Here is a 5739-nt window from a genome sequence, read left to right as displayed (position 1 = left end):
CTATGTCTGTTTTGTTCAAAATAAGTTGGCCCTTGTCCATCAGCTGGAGACTGCGTAAATGCATTGAGGTCCAGTCATATAATGGAATGTTATTCAGCAATAAAAAAGAATGGCTACTGGTAAATGCAACATCATAGATGAACCTCAAAAATATTATATCGAGTGAAAGAAACTAGTCACAAAAGACTACAGATTGTAAGAGTCCATTATACAAAGTTAAAAACAGACAAAACTTAATTGTAGTGATAATAGTCAGAGGGGTTGCTTTGTGAGTGTGGAGGGGTGGTGGTTATCGACTATGAAGGAGCATGGGGAACTTTTGGGGGGGATGAAGGTGTTCAACACCATGATCTGGGTGGGGGTTACAGCAGTATGAACAGAGGTGAAAATTCATCAAACTGTACACCTAAGATTTATGCATTTTTCTGTACTTTAATAACTCAATAAAACACTATTCATATATAATTATATAAATCTTAATACACAAATATTATGTATGTGTATATATACATGTATATAATCATATGTGTGTATATATACATATATATAATCATATGTGTGTATATATACATATATATAATCATATATGTGTGTATATTGCTTCTAGAACTGTCCACAATAAAAACCACTGGAAGTGTCCAAATGCCAAGTTTTCACAAAACAATTAACAAAGTATACCCCTGGGTGTGCTCACGCTCTAAAAGGAAGAAAAACGATCTGATCCTTTTTGATAAGAACTTGGTCATATTGTCGGTATGACCAAGCTTTGGAAAATGCCACTTTGTCAAAGAGACGAGAGAAGAGAAACCTTCAGGTTTGAGGAAGTCTGCTTAAGGCTCAGGGGAGCCCACTCAGCAAGTCATGGTGGGAATGGGGCTGGGAGACTTGTTTTCCAGATGTGGCTGAATCACCCCCAAACCCCGTCTTTTCTCAAATCCTTTAAGGGGAAGCGACGTGATTGGGCCAGGCCCTGCCCAGCTGCAGGCCTCTGAGCACCTCCAAGGACCATCTGCTCATCACCCCCAGGCAGAGCCCCACCCTGAGTCACAGTCAGTTCTCATCTGAGAAACCACAGCAGCTGCCTCGGTGGTGTCATGGCGGCTGCTCTTGCCCCAGTGTACGAATCAGCTCAGGCTGCTGTGACAAAGGGCCACAGCCCGGAGGGCTTAATCTACGAAAATGTGTCTCCTCACAGTTCTGCAGATTGGAAGTCCAAGATCAAGGTGCTGAGGCCTCTCTCCTTCCTTGTATGTGACTGTCTTCTCTGTGTGTGTATGTGTGTCCAAATTTCCTCTTCTTATAAGGACACCAGAAATCTTAGATTAGGGCCCACCCATGTGAGCTGATTTTAACTGAATCACCTCTTTAAAAGCCCTATTTCCAAATGCAGTCACATTATGAGGTACCAGGGTTAGGACTTCAGCATATGGGTTTTTTAATTTTCTGGTTGCACCGGGTCTTAGTTGCGGCTTCCACCTCCTTAGTTGAAGCAGGCAGGCTCCTTAGTTGCGGTATGCAGGCTCCTTAGTTGTGGCATGTGAACTCTTAGTTGTGGCATGCGTGTGGGATCTAGTTCCCTGAGCAGGGGTTGAACCCTGGGGAACCCTCCCTGCATTGGGAGCGTGGAGTCTTAACCACTGCACCACCAGGGAAGTCCCCAGCATATGGGTTTTAAGGGGACACGATTCAACCCATAACACCCATCAAGGATACTTTCTGTCCAGTGGCCAAAGGGAGCTTTCCAAAGCACAAATGTGATCGTGTTGCTTCCCACTCAGAAGTATTCCATGTCTCCGCTCAATCCTCAGGATACATTTCAAATTTCTCACCCTGGCTCAAGGCCCAACGGTGGTCCGGCCCTGCCTCCTGCACCCTCCTCATCTCTCACCATTCTCCCTCATTGTCTAGTCCCGCCTCCTTGCTGCCCCACCCCTGCCCTGGGGCCTTTGCACAAGCAGTCCTTTTGTCTAATGTGCCCATGTGTCTTGAGGAACTCATCTCTGACTGATTCTTACCCCTGCACATGGCTCAAAAAATGAGAAGCTTTTATTAATTCCTCCTCTCTCCCCACCAAACCCCTTTATAATTCTCAGGGTGGATTCTGATACCTCCAGGAACTTTTGTGTTTCAGTGCCTCAGACAGAACTTTCCAGGCCTATGGAAGGGCCCTTACCTGTGCCAGACTTCAAATGTGGGGATAGGAGGGGCTCCATGGAGGGAGGCGGTGGCAGAGGCAGAGATCTGACTGGGGAGGAAGGGCCTGGAAGGGAAGGGAGTGTCTCTCAGCATTGTTGGTTTTGCAAAGCAGGAAGACAGGGAGTGTCTTTGTGGTTCCAGAATGCCTGTGGAGGCTGGAGAGACTGCCCAGAGAACTTGAGGCAGGCAGGTTTCCATGGCCAGGTATGTGGCTGGTGGTGAGGGAAACTTTGGGAGTCAACAGGGGCTGGTCAATGGAGCACAGAGAAGCAGGCTAAACAGCTGCTAAGGGGAACAGAAGAATAAATGACCACAGTAGCCTCTCAGTGAGCTGGAGAACAGGCCCCATCCCTGTTTCCCATCCCTGTTTTCCCATTGTCACAGAAAGCCCCCATCCTTGATTCTTGTTTGAGCCTAAAACAGAGTAGCCCACAAAACCATGCCTGAGACTGAGTGCTCGCCAATCGGGTGAGTGTGGGCAGAGGGACATCCTTACGCGATTGAGACAAATAAGATAATGTGATGTTTTGTGTGTCCATATGTTGTGGAGCAAACTGGTGCCTACCTGTGATGGTCAGTTATATATGTCAGTTTGGCTGGACCACAGATATTTGGTCGAACATTATTCTGGATGTTTGCATTTTTTGGATGAGATCAGCATTTAAATTGGTGGACTCTGAGTAAAGCAGATTGCCCTCCATAGTGGGGGTGGGCCTCGTCCAATCAGTTGAAGGCCTTCATAAAATAAAGACTGACCTCCACCAATCAAGAAGGAATTGTGTCAGAAGTTGGCCCTTGGACTCAAACTGCAGTTCTTCCCTGGGCCTCTAGCCTGCAGGCCTACTTTGCAGATTTTAGAATTATCAAGGCTGCACAATTATGTGAGCCAATTCCTTAAAATAAACCTCTCTATATACATATGTACATATTTTGTTTGTTCTGTTTCTCTGGAGAACCGTAACTAATACACCACCATACACTTTTTAGCATGCCCCAGGCCACAGTGCTCATATTCTGGTTAATTCTGCTCATCCTTTTAGGTCTCTGCTTAAATGGCATTTCCTACAGGAAGTCTTCCCCGACCACCGTCAGCCCCACTCCCAAGCTGTGTTAGGTGCCTCCTCTGTGTTGCCATAGAAATCTGTCTGCCCTTTGTTGTAGTGCTCATCAAACTGAGCTTTAATTTTTCCATTACAGTGATTTTCAAAGTGGATATTAATTATCTGTGTCCCCACATAGATTATGAGCAGAAATTGTGTTTTACTAATAGGGCCTGGCACATAGTTGTTGAATGGTGAATGAATGAATGAATGAAAGAAAAGAATAAGAATATATGTGAATGCTTGTATGAGTTCCTGTTGGTGCTGTAACAAATGTTAAAAAGCAAAATTCAACTGAGTAAATTTTAAAGGTCTTACTTGCTTTATTCAATAATTCATGAATTGGGCAGCATCCCATGTAGCAGATAAAAGGGAGCTCCAAGGAGCTGTATGAAATGAAAGATTTTATTGGCAGAAAGGGGTTGGACAAGGAATATACTAACAAAAAGTGGACTGGTTATGGCAAGGTCATCTTCCTAGGGAGGATGGCAGTTGTCTGTCAAGCAGATGACCTCACTAGTGCTGACCAGGTAATTCCTGATTGCCTGGTTTGAGCTTTCCATTCCTGGGAAAGGCAGAAACTATAATAAAGTTAGGTATTAAGTCTCAATTTGGTTATGTGGTGCTTAGTATAAGTGACTCCATTTGGGGCCTGTTGTCTCTTTTTTAACAATATCCCCCTTTTGGTCAAGCTCTCAGTCTAACAGAAATGCTATCAAAATTTAAGCCATTAGCACTACTCCCAGCTACCTCTCTGGAGTTCTCACCGTTTTTCCTGACCCTCTGTGTGGTATTTACAGGTCATGACATCTTTTTGCTGGATCTCTGTGGTATTCACAGGTTACAACTTCAGTCATTCTCTTCATTTCTTCATTCCTTTGGTTGGCCATTCTCTTCATTCCTTTTCTGACATTCTGGTCTTAGGGAGATCGTTTGCTTGGTGACTGGCCGTTGCAAACATGAATTTAAAGCTTCTGAGAGAATACAGTACGCCAGGGGAACTACTATGATTATTATAAGCAGGATAATTCTCAGTGTCTGGAGTGCACTTCAGAGCCATGTTCCCCGAGTCCCAAACCACTCAGAATCAAATAAGTCAAAGAAAGGAGTCAATTTCTTAAGCCAAGTGCCTTGTTCAGTGATTTTATGTAGCTGAGTTTCAATTTCTTCAGAAGTATTAATCCAGTTTCAGCAAGTGGTGTTGGCCATTGCGCAAGCACCTCCTTGCTCAGCTAGAAGATAATCAAGGGCTAGCCTGTTAGCAAGAACAGCTGTGGCCAGAGAATTTAAGAATTTTTGTGGGGCAGCTATTGCTTTAGCGGCAGGTTCTACAAAATCTTCAAAAGTTAAGGAGAGGTTTCTGATCATAGCTTTGTTTGCATTTACTCTGATCAAGGGGAGGAGTGATCTACCAAAGGAAGCTAATTTTGAATCACGAATGCCTCCTGGTAATTCCCGTTTGAGTCTGTGGCTCAGGCCTAGAAAGTGACAGCCAGGTCAGTAAAATTTAAGTCGGTAGACTACACAGGAGGTTTCATTCTACTTACCTTTGCCTTGGGTTCCTTTCCTTATACACAGCCTGGGTGCAAGGTTCTCTGGGTTTGGGGTTGTTAACCAGAGACAAGGAAATGGACTCCCAAGGTCAGAGAGTCTGACACAGTAGAGATTGGGATGAGTTTTGCTTTTTGTTTTTTGTGGTTTGTTTTTTGTTTTTTGTTTTTTTTTTTTTGAGAAACTGAGGTGTTGGAAATCAGGAAGACATTTGTGACAAGCAGAAAGAACTACAGGATCACCAGCATCAAAGCAAATCCAACAGTCAGTTTATCCTCATTTACAGTGACCTGAGATATGTGAACAGTAAACTTTTCAGGCCAGGGCGAGGAAGAAGGTGGACAAAAGAATCATAAAGAGCTTCATGGTGTAACACTTAAGAAAAGAATGGTCAGAAAGGGAAGGAGGAATGGAAGGAAACGTGCTTGATCGCCTTGATCTGATGTTTTGGGAGGAAGCAGTCTACCTCAGTGTTGACTACTTCTCTTCCTATTCAATTTGATTTTGAGGTCTCTGGCATTTACACAAGACCGGGTGTCAGATGGGGTCTTCAGCTGTGAAATATGTCCCAAAGTTTCAACACCTCGTAATTTGGCTGTAGTGTCAGGGGTCAAAATACTTGGTAGGGTCCTTTCCATGAATCTCACTTTTACAAAAGCATCAGAGTAGAACAATAACTGCCTGTAAAAGACAGAAGATTTTAATAATGGCGATAGTTAAAGATCTGATTAGAGTTCATTATAATGCAATTGACATAGAAATTTGCTTATTTCTGAGACATACAATATTTTAAAATAATAACTCGGGCTTCCCTGGTGGCGCAGTGGTTGGGAATCTGCCTGCCAATGCAGGGGACACGGGTTCGAGCCCTGGTCTGGGAAGATCCCACATG

At 44.0% G+C, this 5739-nt stretch overlaps 1 protein-coding gene across 1 annotated transcript in view; it reads left to right on the top strand.

Moving 5' to 3' along the window:
* The first annotated feature begins 2316 nt into the window (after nt 1–2316).
* The window catches only part of HRH1 (histamine receptor H1), a 139239-nt gene continuing 135816 nt past the window's right edge, over nt 2317–5739 (top strand). The window contains exon 1 of the mRNA XM_007100185.3: nt 2317–2400. The gene's annotated coding sequence lies outside the window, so the exon portion shown is untranslated. The remainder of the gene's footprint in view (nt 2401–5739) is intronic.

The sequence above is a fragment of the Physeter macrocephalus genome, chromosome 18 (assembly GCF_002837175.3).
Source record: "Physeter macrocephalus isolate SW-GA chromosome 18, ASM283717v5, whole genome shotgun sequence".
Lineage (NCBI taxonomy): Eukaryota > Metazoa > Chordata > Mammalia > Artiodactyla > Physeteridae > Physeter > Physeter macrocephalus.
This window is presented reverse-complemented; position numbering and strand designations above follow the sequence as displayed.